The sequence below is a fragment of the Varanus komodoensis genome, unplaced genomic scaffold (assembly GCF_004798865.1).
Source record: "Varanus komodoensis strain SLA01 unplaced genomic scaffold, ASM479886v1 scaffold4, whole genome shotgun sequence".
In the NCBI taxonomy this organism is placed as follows: Eukaryota; Metazoa; Chordata; class Lepidosauria; order Squamata; family Varanidae; genus Varanus; species Varanus komodoensis.
In genome coordinates, this window is record NW_025335941.1 from 28,079,563 (window position 1) to 28,094,606 (window position 15,044).

The window sequence follows — 15,044 nt, forward strand, 5'->3', positions numbered from 1 at the left end:
CCCGTTCATTCCATGATCTAAAGTACTCCTTACCCCTTGCATTTTTCTGCTAGGCTTATCTGTAGCTGAATGTAGTTCAGGACTTACCAGGATTTTTTTAATAGCTGCATTACCAAGTGTAGCAAATTCCATTCAGAGTTACACAGGATTTTTCTGCATGAGGCATTTATGGTGCACTCATCATCCCTTAATCATGGTTGTTTATAGGTTCTTTAGCCAGCAATGTAGCCCTCCGGCTTTGCTAGCACTGCATCTAGCACTCCCAGCAAGTTTTTTGAGAGCAGGGCAAACTTGGCATTTAATTGTAAAAGCAAAAGCTAGTGTTATTTCCTCTTGTGTATTTGCACTACTGTACTATAATATGACAACCTGTAGACATGATATAGCACCACTACACCCAGAAGGAGAGTTGCATAGCCACAGCAAGGCAGTGACCCATGAAGGAGACAACCTGTTTACTGAAGATTAAAACAAACAGCACTGAACAGGAGAATAAAAGTAAAACACAAGTATAGTCAGCAACAGCAGGGTGTGTTGTGGAATATTCTTAGCTCCGACCCAATGTACTAAAAACTTAAAATTAAACTTAAGACTATGAAAAAGCAAACACTTTTTTTAATTAGTGCTGAACAAAATTGTTTGGCTGTTAATTTCTGTAACAGAGGAAGGCATATTCTGACCTAATTGCCCATGGTGGTAAAATGATTGGGCTATGATATAATTTTTTGAACTCCTCAGTTATCAGTGTTACAACAGCTATTACTTTCTCAGAGCATCTGAATATCAGACCAAAACAAACATTGCCTCATTTGACATCATTATGACATGCATAGTGCTCTTTTCAAAATGCAGTTTAGAGCAAACTAGGAGGTTGTCAAGTACACCACTGTTGCCCTTAAAGTAGCATCATTTACACATTTGTGTATGCATATGTATGCACGCACACACACACACTTCCAGATAAGATGTAACACTACACAATCACTACATGAAATCACTACATGTGATTTCACTTAAACTTTTGGATGTTTGTTTCACAATTCACATGAACAGTTTAGAGAAATCTCTTTATCAAAGTGACATCTCTGAGATGAATGTTTTACAAGTTCTGATGCCTGCAAAGTGGTTTTGTCTTCAGCCTCACTTAGCTCTGTTCTGTCTATATCATGTCCTACATATGCTTCATTCCTGTCCTAGGTTGTTGTTGTCGTGTTGTTCTTCTAAAGAAGCCATGTTCTGGGAAAACACAACATATGACTAGACTATAGAGCCTTAGAGTTGCAAGACAAATCAGGTCTGGCAAAGATCTCAACCCCACCCTCTATGGCTCTCCAGGCGGGCAAGTCCCCTTTCTCTGGCTACACCCCATTCCACCCAATGTCCTTATTTCGGTGATGCCCTAGTTTTTGCATATTTTCTCACCATCCTCAAAGGTTGAACTACCTTTCTGTCATGAAGAACAGAACATCTCCTTTGCCAAGGGGGGAAATTTGATATCTTCCCAAATGAATGATCTGTCCATATATATACAGCAAGCAGAAATTTTATTCATTCTTGTTACATCCTTAAGATTATTCCAGCCAGTAGCTGCAGGATCAGACTCCCTCCTTGGCGCTTTCCATAAGTAACAGCATATGGATCAATGCCAGTAAGTGGTTGCAAGATATGAGATGAAATGTTACAGGGGGATACAGGCAAGTATCTGCAGGATAAGCATCCGTGTCCCCAGAGCGCAGTAAGTATCTGCAGGATCAGATTGCATACCTGAATGCAGCTGAGTATTGTTAGGATGAAAGTCTACTATATGAATGAAGTAACCACACATTAGGATAGCTCGTCCTTGGAAGAATAAAGGTGAGCATTGACTCAGAGTATGCTACGTGTTCTATAGATATTCACCATAACCCATTATCTCAAAAATAAAGCAAACCCCACAGAACAATGTTAGACATGGATAGTGGCTGCAGAGTTCAGAAGAACAATCACTAAGCTTGTTCAAGAATTGAGCAAGCTTTCCCCCCATTTATCCTTATATGTTTCTGACGGATGCTAACTGCTCTAGAAGGTCTCTCCTAGGTTTCCCAGCAGGCTTCCCTCAGCTTAACCCCTTTGGCCATCCAAGGAGCCAGCTACTCCCTTCCCCTTCCTACTTCTTAATTCTCTGGTCTTCATTCCTTTTGTAAGCCGTCTGTAAGCCATCCTGAGGCTGCTGCAAAGGATGGAATATAAATGTTTTAATTTTTAAAAAATCAGTTGCTCTCTCCTACCAGTCCTCCTGAGCTCTCCTTACACAGCTCCATCCTCCTTCACAGTATTCTGCACTTCCCCACATTTAACTTGTGCTTCTGCCCCACCTGCTCCTTCTTCCTCTGGGTCCTTGAGCCATTTAAAGAGCCCTGCCCTAATTCCCTTCCTTTCTGCTTAACCAGTCCCAAGTGAGGCTGGCTACTGTTGCTGGGCAACCAAGAACATGGGGGGGGGGGTACAGCAACTCCTGATGGCTCCTCAGACATTCCCAAGGCTTAATTAGTGCAAAGCTGCAAGCCAAACGGTGCTGATGTGCTTGGTATCTTAGACCCAGGCCCTTTGTCTTTGGCCTCGCCCATCAGTGCGGCAGAGCCTCTGAGAGTTACCCTGAATTTGGCCCTTGAGATGAAAGAGGTTCAGAACCACAACTGGGGGAAGAAGGGATTCTCCAGTATTCCCTGCTGTTTTTCAGCCTCAGCCACTAAATGCAGGAGCAGCCATAAACATCTTGTGCAGAGACACAATTCTCAGATCTTCCCATTGTGTGTACTGTGGAAACAGAAATGTCATGCCTGAGATTTGTCCTGATTTAAGGCCACCTCAGCATGCAAACACCTAAATGACCTTTAAAACAAAATTAAAAAGATGGAGCAAACTGGAGTGTTTCAGTTATATTTCCCACTCACCCATTCCCCCCCCCCCCGTGTTAGCAAGATATATAGCAGGGGTCCCCTGGATTTTTTTGGATCCATGGGCATATTTCAGAACTTGGGAAATCATTGTAGACAGCACCACAAAATGCCTAATCAGTGCGTTGGTGTCTACCTGTTGTGTTGAAGGATCTTAGGTTGTATCTTATTCCGCCAAAAAAAAAAAAGTTCTTTGTCTATTGCACTACACAATATATTTTTAATAAGGGATTGTCTAATTTAGCTAAATGCTGGCACTGCAATACAGCTAATACTTCCTTCAAACATACGTTTTGGCAATGTCCAGTAGTTGCCTCTTTGGGGTGGGAAGTTATTACACAGATAAATTCTATACTGGAGCAGCATTTAATATGCTCTGCTATATAAAGGCTCTTCTAAATTATTTACCTGCTTCAAGAAAATTAACAAATGGTCAGTGGATTCTCTGCACCCTTTTGACAGCTCAAGGCAGATATTAGAACACTAGGAGGATAAAATCTCACCTCCTGTAATGCAATAGGTTGCATTATATTGCATTCCATATTTGAATGGGTGGCATATAGACCCACCTTCAAAAGGATACTTATATGAATGCTTTGTCTGCTTCAGTTGAAGCCTGGGTACCATTACTAGAAAGCTGAATGCATTTCATATGTATTCATTTCTTTGATTATGTACAAATACATGTGTATATGTTAAACACAATGGGAAAAATAAACAAAAGTTTTGCAGGCACCTGTGGGCTCCCTGCTCTCTTTCTCCAGTTCAATTGTCTATGTCACCCTTGACTAACACGGCACCCTTCAAATGTGTTGGACTACAATTCCCATCATTATACTAGGTTGGAACAGGTTGGGTTCCCTCCTATTTCACCTGCTCATTGGCACTTCCAAAAAGAGGAGTGGAGCACATTGGAAAGGGCTTAGGTGTTCTGCTCTGTTTGGTTCTATTCTGTCCTGTTGTTTTATTTTTGTTTTGTTTTGTTTGGTGAGACAGCAGATTTGAGAGAGAAGGGAAGCTTGCACCAAGGATGGGTAGAAATTAGAAATGGATCTACTGGTAGACCTCTGGGTCATGTGTGCTAGATTAATGAAGATTTCTAATTCTCATTTGGCTGAGAACAGCCACGCCTGCCCTAAATTATACTGCGCAAATGAAGTATAATTCTGGTTTTTTTGTATGGAAGAACTGAATGCTATTCATTTCTGGTACTGAAAACAAATTCCTGGTCTCTGAATCCTTTAATTATAGCCACAGGTCTTTTGAACCAGGATCTGGTTACTAGATCTTGGGGTTCAAGTGAAGACAGGGTAGATCCTCCTAGCCTGTTTGCCCACACCTGACTAAGTTAGATGTGAGGTGCAGCTGATCCACCTGGGTTCACCGTTTCCTGGGGAAAGAAAGGGTGGCTGTTCATCTTGGATGGCCACATATATTGGCAAACCAATGAGGAAATGGCTCACCAAAAGGGTTATTATTTGTAGAAATAATAACTGAAATAGAAATCCAAGCCCCCTCATTCTGTGCCTCTGTTGTCTTTTGTAGTGCAGGTGCTAACTGTGAATAAAAAGCTCCATGGCTCCTGCTGCTCTTGGGGCTTTGGGGCTTTTTTCTCCCTTAAAGAAGATTTGGACGTGGACCAATCAAACAAAGGCACCTTGAATAGATGACTGTCCTGTGTACAGCAGAACACCTGACCACCCTTGCCAACACAACTCACTAAGGAGGAAGTCCATCTTCCAGTTTCTTTCTTTGTGGTGAAGTGGTTTGTGCTGGTGCTGCTTGTCCTCTGAGAGAAAGTAATGGATGCAGGATGACAGCATGGTGGAGCTCCTCATCCTGCCCAAAAGTGGAGCATCTTAAAATTCTGAGACTGACAGCTAATTAATCATCTGTCAAGAGCAGGATACGTTTCCTTCCCAGCCTGAACTGAAGTCAATACCAGTGTTCATATTCCAACAAGTTCTAGGTATGTAGGAAAGGTGTGTATGTCTCCTTGCAGAGTTCAGAACAACCCACTTAGACCCAGGCATTTTCTGGTTTCTTCTGAACCAGAAACAGCAGTGTTCTGGTCAGTGCAATCCTATACATCTCTACTCAGACATCAACTAAGTTTAGTGGGCATTACTCCTACTAGTAAGTTGCTACAGGATCACACAATTTAACTCATTCATCTTCCTGACCAACCATCAGCTCAGTCAAGTCGGGCTCTTCAGTTTTCAAGCCATTTTGTATGGCCATAATTGGTCTGATTTCTGCAGGATGCTAAGTCAAAGCATAATCTTTTTGGGGATAGTGGATGCTGGGAACTCTCTGATCAGTGGTGCTTGCCCACTGGACACTTGGCTAGAACAGCAGGGAGATTTTGCCACTCTTGCAAAGCAGCTCACTTGTCTCTGGGATTGTGATTGGCCCATGCTGGGTGATCTTGTCAGGGTCTGGACAGCATAATACTTAATCATGAATCAAACAGATCCAGCTACAAGGCATGGGTTATTAGGGTGCCTTGTAAGCCAAAAATAGCCACTTTAAATAAGTCCCGGGGACACAGAGCACAACAGCCCTCTGTGGGTTGCCATCCTTGAAGCCACTCACTATTAAATGTGTCTATGATGCTTCCTGGTGAAAAGGACAGACAAAGAGTAGTTTTGCTGGATTTTGTTCATTTATTTTGCTTTTGTGGAACAGGCGTTGCTGTAATTAAGTGAAACAATCGCTCATAATGTATCACAGGCCTTGTCCAAATACTGAGTTCACATTTACACACACTTGCTTATTTAGGCAGTAGAATAATATAATTTTTGGATCTGTACACTTATGCCTACACATATTTAAGTCTTCAACACCATGGCTACTAAGTATATACAGCCACTGAAAATAAATTTTAAGCCATCTGTATTTATCAACTGTTTGCAGCTTTCTCCAATTGGCTACATTTCCAGGTCAGTCAAATTTTCCATATAATCACAGACTCAGAGAATCACAGCAAAGAAGGAAACATTGGTTTGCTCTGGCCTGGATACATTTAAGCAAAGCAATACAGGGAATATTATTATATTTTATCTTGCCTGACTATCTGTTATGAAATTCTGCTTGTAGGACTGGCATAGCAGTAAGTGCTCCTGACCTGCTAAATCCACATCTAAACCACTGAACCAATAATGGGGTATAACCAGTGTGGAGATTTGAAGGAGGAGGACATGGAAATAGTCAGGAGTGAATTGGTTGGCCTGCCGCAGCCTTCAAGCCTTTGAGACCCTACACCATCTGCAAGTGCATGCACACTCCAATGTCTATACATTCTAATTTCTGTCTCTGCAAAAGCACAGGTTACAGATTAAATGTATGAAGTCAATGCATGCTGAGACCTGTGCTTATGGGTGCTCAGGACTATGGAGGTTTGGAGTGCCAGCTGGTAGAATTAATCAATAGTGCAGCTAGGGCTGGATCCTGGGGCCAAAATTCGGGACCTAAGTCTCAGTGCTCCCTCCCTGCAGATGACCACCCGGAGAGCAGCAGATGATGAGGGTATCTGGGTAGCCATTTTCATTTCTACTGTTTTGATAGAGCATTTATTTATGTGAGCTTAAAAAGCACAGAATTTTTTTAATGGGGTTGGCAAGCATTTTAACATGCAAGGAATGAAGAAGGAGTTGTAAAATGTGGATTGTGAGTTATGAAGATGGTGGTGTCAGTTGAGAGCCAGTGGGGTGTACTGTTGGACTAGCACTTGGATTCAAGTCCCCATGCAGCCTTGAAGTTCAACCGGATAACTCTGAGCTCGTCTCTGATTCTCAGTCTAACTTTACTGTATTGTTGTGAGGACAAAATGGACCGTGTAAGCTGCCTTGAGTTCCTTGCAGAAGATAAAATGTAACAAATGCCTGTACGTTTCACAACTGAAGTAACACACAAAGCAACCCAAAGCTGCAGTGAGGAAGATAAAACTTCCATTACCTAGCTGAACTGTGCCCTCTTCCCTCTGTATCCATGCTCTGAATGTTCAGGCCTTCTATGAACAAATAAATTCATACGCATGACACTTGCTTAAGTAAATGCCCTGTGAGCAGGAGCTATAATAGACATACATAGTGGCGCAGCCTTGTTCTGTTGGTTGCTGTATAAACATTAATAACAGAAGCTGAGTCCAGAGCCAGGGATTCTATTTAGTCAGGGCAGCACACAGGTGACGATTCCTTAGGAATACCTGTGTTTCTTAGTCAGCACTCTAGTGTGATGATAAAGAAAATGGCCTAACTTTGCCCAAATCCTTGGCCCACTAAATAGTTGCAACAGGAAAGCTGCAATTGATGTACTGTGGGCATACATCTTTCCTTTTGTTTTTTCTTGATGGTGGTCTGAAGGTGAACTGTCAAAGACCAAAGGCATGAAGAATCTTTACTTATGAAAATTGTTGGGGGGAATTTCCATCGCTTTTACAGCAGGATCCATATATCTCCCCCACTTCAATCCCCTTTTTCTCCTCATTACTGTTAACTTTGCTGGTCTATTGCTTGAATCTCCTTCTTGGCCCAAACCGCTCATACACCCCCACTCCAAAGGGAGAGAACTAGGCATGCAGTGGTTACTGCTTGTTCCTCTTGTCATGATAACCATTTGCTTGATCCACATTCCACAATAAAGCCCTACTTTTCTTAGGGTCCAAAATCAAAGCACATGCAATTCTGAGCAGATTTAGAAGTTCTCTGGAGTTCTTCATTCACCTGACTTTTAAGCAAAACAAGGGGCAGACCTGAGGGAAAGCTGACACAGTGTAAAACAGCAAAGTCTGTACAGGAGCTGAATTTCATTTTTGGGAAGCTCTTAGGTGTTGCATGCAGGTGGCAGGTGGCAGGTGAGACCAAAGGGCAAATGGGGCAGGCCAAAATACCAAAAATGCCTGCCTCACTTTGCTTAAAATCATCCTGCCAGTTACTAAAGACTTAAGAGATACATTTCATCGATTGAGAAGGTGGGGCATAAAAGCAAAGAAAGCATCAAATAATTGGCAACTGCAGAAAGGCAGGGCCAGGAAAAGGGGCATGGCCGATGGTCCTGAATTTCTGCACTCCTGGTCAATATCATGTGGCAGATGAATGCATACTTGTGTACGTCAAGCTCATTTAAATATATTCATCCCCCTTGGTCTGAATGAGAATGAAGTTTTAAGCAGAGGTGGAATGGACACCTATCAGGGGCGTTGTAGATGTGGATTTCCTGCATCAACAGTAAATTTGGCTCAGTGACCCCTGAGATCCTTTTCAGCTCTCTGATTCTTACTGAATAAAACCTCACCGTAATAGCAAATAAATGTACCAACTCTGGATGTTTGTTTATTTGTTTTATGTTCTATTCTCTCTATTTCTCTTTAACACAATGGTTCTAGTATTTAAAATCGTTCTTTGTTGTCATTCTGCCACCCTATTTACTCTCCATGCTACAGTTTTCCTAACCAGCCACTTGCTTTTGCAATTTCGCTCTCTGGTTGTCCTAAGGGGGTTCTGTCAAAAATCTCAGTAAAGACAGCTTGTCTCAGGGCCCAGGAGCTTTACATAAGCAATGCCCATTAGCGTTAATGGAAGAGGCTTGCATAAGTCTCTCAGGCAAAGATGGGAGAAGAGACCTGAGGGTATATACACATGCATCATGTTCTTATCTGATAAGTGGGGAAGATGCATTTGCACCTGCTTGTACTCTGCTTCTTGGCCTCCCAGAAGAAGTTTCCAGCACAGAGACAAATCAAGAAGAAGCAAAATCCATTGTACTACATCTAGTTAAGTCTATTCTACAATGGTAGAGTCCAGGGCAATTTTTAAGTCCATTGAGCACTGAGAACATCAGACAGTGCAGCCAGTAACTGTGACGCAGGAGCTTGGTAGTCTCTGTCTGCTGTTTGCTTTTTGCTCCTGTTAGCACTGGAGAGTATTTCTGTTACTGTGCAAGCTAGATTGTTTGGACCACAGCCCAATTTCCTTCTTCACCCTGACAGTTCCCCAGGAAATTGGCCAAATCTTTGCTTGGCTAGAAAATGATGCTGGACATAGAATGCAGTAGTGGCTCTTCTCTGTGAACTTGACTCCATGATACATATGCTCCCCACCTGATCAATCCCATCCATCAGTTAAGCCTGTTGGCATGTTGGGGCACCAGATGCTCTGGCCATCATCTCCATATTGACCATGGTTTCCATTACTAGCACCACCATAGCATCTCCCATAAGGTTAAACCAGTATTAAACAGTTGTAAATGTTGCTGGTTTGGACCTTTGTAACTCTCTGCATCATAGAACACTTTGCATGTACAGCTTCTGCCAAAACAAAAAGCCATACAACAGAGTGCTGGTATGCATGGACCCTTTGCCGGATCCAGTGTGACTCTTCTTATATCCTTATTCAATCTTCGTTTTCTTCCATCAACCCCTGCCACCACAAGAAAAGGCTTATGTGTTAGGTGATTCTGTAATTAAATACTGGTTGAGGAGGGGAAAGAGATAGAGCAGCCCATTGAGCAATGAAATTTGTGGGATTATTGTTAACAAAACAACACTGTGATAAAGCCTGACCAAATCAACCACCTCAGCCTTTGCCATTTTAATCCAAGAGGTAACATCACTGTATGTGCTGAGTTTAGCTCTCTGAAGTATGGAAGGGGAGGGTTGTTTAGCTAAAGCCAGGATAAAGTTAGTTTCCCACTGTCAGTGATGGATGAAGAGGCCTTATTTTCCATTCACGGGCATTTCCCAGGCTCTGGCAACAGCTCCAGAATTCATTTCACCCTTTAATTTGATTTCATGGAGCAAAGAGAGGTGGGGCAGGGGAGGAAGACCAAGGGGGATAAAGGAAAGGACATCAGGCATTCTCCCTCAGCATACAGTGATGCTCTTGATCAGTGAGGGGTGGGATAACTGGTTGCCATGGCAATATATTCCCAAATGTTTGCACGCACTCACATGTGCACGCACACACACTGCAGGGAAGGAATCCAGTGGCCTGTACTGGGTGTCAAATTTGTTTTTGGGGGGGAGCACACAAGTCACTTCTATTCCATCATCTTGTTTGTTTATTTATTTATTTTAAAGCCCTGCTGACTTTAAGTAGGTCACATTTTCTTACCAAAGCAGAAGCCACTGTAGTCTTGCTCAGAATGGCTTAACCACCCAAGAAGAATTTCATGAAGGAATTTATATAGCAGAACTGGAGGTAAATTCCCTTACTCTGCTCCAGAGAAATGAAGAATCTCACTGGAAAGAGGAGGAGAGAAAGAATTTGGAGCAGTTTCCACTCAACTGCCACGTAATAATGGTAGTTTAAAACAATGACATATTCCCCAAGGCAGGCTGCAGCTGTATACACATTAAGCACGTTTGGGAAGTAGAAGGGGAAGAGACAGTGGGGAGAGTGTTTCAAAAGGGCTGGATTCCATTTCTAATTCCTGAAGACCAATGCCTGATTCAAAAGGCAGGGAAAGGTTTTGTAACACATAATGGTATTCATTCAGGGGAAGAGAATATGCAGAATACTGCATACAAAATAACATATTTGGGCTTCATCCATCTAAATGCCCCATTTGTTTTCAGAAGCAAAGGGTAGTTAACATTGCCAGCCAAAAGGCAGTGTGCTCCTCTCTCTCTCTCTTTCTTTCTGGGACAGGATTCTTTTAGTAAGAAAAAAAAGGTATAAAAAGATGTAGAAAAAGAGGAGAGGGTTACAAATGGATGATAATGATGTCTGTTCCCCCTGCTAAAATGGATACCCCACCCAATACAATTACCGTATTTTTCGCTCTATAAGACGCACCTGACCATAAGACGCACCTAGTTTTTAGAGGAGGGATCCATGGAAAGCTTCCTGATAATCACAGGCACATTCCCCATCACTTCCCCATGGGCTTCATTAAAAAACGGGTTGCCATTTGAAAACACACACCGACCTGTGATTAACAGCTCTCACCTGCGCCAGAGGGGAGGGCGGAGCAGGGCGCGCTAAGCACGTGCCGGCCAGGTGGTGCCACATGGTGCAGCCGAGCCGGCAGCGTGCCGGCTGTGGTCTTCCGGGCGGCACGGCTGGCAGCGGCAGGTCTTCCCGGGCGGTGGGGGTGAGCAGTCCGTCTCTCCATGCGGCTGGCGGGTTAAAGCCCGCAACTCCTCCTCCTCCGCACCGCTCCCCCTGAGTGGCACAGCTCTCACCTGCGCCCGAGGGGGGGGGGCAGAGCAGTGTGTGCTGAGCGCGTGCCGGCCAGGTGGTGCCACGTGGTGCAGGCGGGCCGGCAGTGTCCCGGGTGTCGGGCACACACACATTCGCTCTATAAGATGCACAGACATTTCCCCTTACTTTTGAGGGGAAAAAAAGTGCGTCTTATAGAGCAAACAATACGGTGTGTGAATGAGACAGGGAAATTGCAAGATTAAAACCTTGCTTAGAAGCAGGGGTCCTCAAACTTTTCCACCAGGGGACCTGTTGAAAGGTGCCGGTGCTGGGCACGGGCCGGAAAGGTGGTGCCGGTGCTGGGCACGGGCCGGAAAGGTGGTGCCGGTGGTGTGCACGGGCCAGCAAGTGGGCAGGGGGGTGGGGGGTGGGGCGCGCAGCGAGGGGAGGCGAGGCGAGGTGGGCAGCAACAGGCACATGCATGGGCGCAGCTGCGCACGCGGCAGGTCCAAATGGGCATGGTGGGCTGGATCTGGCCCCTGGGCCGTAGTTTGAGGACCCATGTCTTATAGAATAACATCATCCTCCTCAGGCGGGGCATGCTGGAAGGCTTTGACTTCAACAGCCCCCATCAATCCCAGGTAGCATAGTCACTAGTCAGAAAAATGGTGGAAATTGATTGTCTATGTTAGTCCTAGATATCTGGAGAGCACCAGGCTGGATTAAAACCTTTGGGCCCGATATACATTTAATTGGAGGACCTTGCAGGTACACAGGGGGTGGGCAGTAGAGGAACTCTTGAGACAATGGGGGAGGGCAGGGGGCATTGTTAGGGCTATGCCAAAGGTCCACTGGAGTCTAGTGCTGGCCCTGGATACAAACCTCCTTGTCCCTCCCCATAGGCTATAGCATGGATAAGGAATTACATCTGAAACACCTTAAGTTGTCCGCTGCTGGTCTACAGTGTCCATCTGAATAGGTTGGCCAATAAAATACTGTACTTATACATCTGCTGAAAAGCTTAAAGCATAGCTTTGTTGTTCAGCTGCTTTCTTTAGTATCGCACACAACCAGAAATCAGGGCTTGACTGAGACTTCTAGCAACATACCAGACATCAACATTCCCCCCATTCTATGTATAGAAGCTGACTACATGGACAGTTGAATTTTATTTCAACACTGGTGCTGGAGTAGTGACTTTTAGGACACCATAGGGCAACAGGAGAACTTAGATAGCATAGGAACACATACTCGGCTTATCCCCAGCATCCTGCTGCTGTCTCTGGCAACTGCTGGCTGTGTCAGCTGCTGTCTTGCTCTTTCTAATGATAGGGTTTGCCCTGTTAGAAACACAGGAAATAGCTTTAAAATATTCCCTAATCTCATTGGTTACTGGCATGGTTCCCATGGGAAGTTAGTTGAACAGTCTGCACAACCTGAATTGCCTCTGTCTACGCTGCTGCCTCTGAGAAGTTACCGAAGAACGAAGCAAGCAAGCCCAGGGTCTTGAAAGAGACTAGGGCGGTGTGCACACATAATGCTAAACCATGCTGCATGGTTTTCATGCAGCAGAGTTTCCTACCTGGTTGTTGGGTTCAGTTTCCATGCATGGAGGTTTTCACCATCCTCCATCATTCCTTCTAAGTGAATCAGGTATCTCACCAGCTGCCCCCATTGAAATTCAATCCCAGGATCTGCAGGGAATGAGAATGAACAATCATTCCCACGGACTAAAGTAGCATTGCTGCTGCAGAGTCACGCTAGAGTAGCACTCCCCTGTGCTGCCATGCCTCAGGCCAAATGCAAGCACTCCCGCCTCCACCCCATCCCTCCCTTCCTGCAGATGTGCCCACGCTTCTCTCCTTGCAGGACTCCCACATGCAGGCGCCCAGCCCTATTCCCATGCAAAGCTCAAGGGACCAAGGTTCAATTTGGATGCCAGGAAATACTTTCTAACAGTTAGGACCCCAAGGGTATGGAACGGGCTTCCACGGGAGCTGGTTGAAGTGAGGGGGTTCAAGGATAGGCTGGACATACGCATGGTCGATATTGCATGAGCGGAACAGGCTGGAGCCAGGGGTCAGACTAGATGCCCCAGGAGACCCCTTCTGACTCACTCTGTTTCTATGTTTCTATTTCAATATACCTGGCACTGCCCATGCCCTAACTGCAGCACATATGATTAGGCAACCATGCTAATAGCTATCTTGCAGCAGTATGCTAGAGACTCTAAGAACTGCTCATGGGGCTGCGGGGGGGATCATTTCTGACATGACCCCAACTCACAGCTCCATATTTCTCTGTGGGTTGGGCAGGGAGCCCCAAAGGGTACTGCTGGAAAGGAGGCTGGCATCCATGCTGGGATGGAGGCTCTACCAGTGGACTTTCCATGAGTAATTCTCTCAGATCTAGTGGTCAATCATGACATGAATCTTCCATACCTCATATCTGGCAGCAGGTTCAGAGGATAGAGGAGTAAGCTGTGGTCAGTCTCAAGCAATTCCAGAGTCAAGTCAGAAGCAGGGGAGAGGGCAGGAGGCAAAATGGGGGACATGGGCTATTCTTCCTGTTGGTGATGCCCCGTACACCAACCATGTGTTCCTGCTGTGTACAGGCAACTGTGCCAATAGGGGAACAATGCTTTTGCCAGAAAAACAAAAGCAGAGCACCTTGGTGTTTCTGTAAACTGCAGAAACCAGACAGGAGTGCCATATCCAACTGTCTTCAGGGTCACATCAGGAGACACACTTCTCTGCTGCCAGTGACATTCCAAAGCCATAGGTGTGCATCTGGAAGAGCATAGCTGGAGTTGATACTTCTGTTGCTAGGCAGATCTGGACAGTAGGACATGCGGGCAGGAGCATCTCCTCCAGCAGCATCCACTTTTTCCACAGAACTTTATGGCAGCAGAGTGGAAACCATGCTAAAACACTGTTTCTGGGTTCATATGATTGAACAAGCTATGGTGAAGTGTGGAAACCATAGAACAGACCATTGTTTCCCTTCATGGTTATAGAGAGTCCATTCCTATCAGACAGTACCTCTCTGGCTGGGTTTACCCAACACAATAGACCATGCCATGGTCATTTCCGCCATGGTTTAGCATTTTGTTTAAACCCAGCCTAGGTGTTTGTAGATGTACAGTATAAGTTTTACTGCAAGGATCAGTAGTGCTGATCGGTTTTTGATACCCACAATTGGTGCTTTTGGAAAGATCCACTCTGATCAAGTTGGATAATTTGTCGCTGAATGCAAGGTGGAGATGGTTTTGCAGGCATTCCAAATATTCAGTCTTTTGTTGAATTTAACTGAGCAATCTTGGCCTTTGTTATCTTATGGCAATGAGTTTCACACATTAATAATGCATAGGGGCCAGTTTTAAATATATTGCCTGTTACAAGCATTAAGATCCTCTGGTGCCTCTATTATTAGAATGGGAAACAGGGCATAGATAATTTGCTTCCATTCATTATTTTTAATATGTCTGCTAAAGCTCTTATTCTTTGGTTTTATAAATCTTCATTCTGGCCTCATCTTGCAGGTTACCTTACTCATAACACTAGCCGCTTTCCTGTCTCTGGGCATTTTCAAATTTAGATGTTTTGCTGTTGTTTTTATTAATATTTAAAATGATAATACAGAAAGCAAACATCATTGGAGTACAATTAACAGAATACCATTATCATAGAATGGTCAATATTGACTCGGCACAGCAAAATGTGTAAAATTGTTGCTGTTTTTAATAAAATTAATGAAAGTTACAACAACACTTGCTCTGGTAACCTCCAGGTTGGATTGTTGTAATGCACTGTACATGGGGCTGCCCTTGGAAATGGTCCAGATACTTCAGCTAGTACAGAATAGAGTGGCCAGGATGCTGATGGGGACCGGTCATTATTCTCATATAACGCCGGTCCTCTACCAGCTACATTGGCTCCCAGTTGAAGTCCGGGCCCAATTCAAG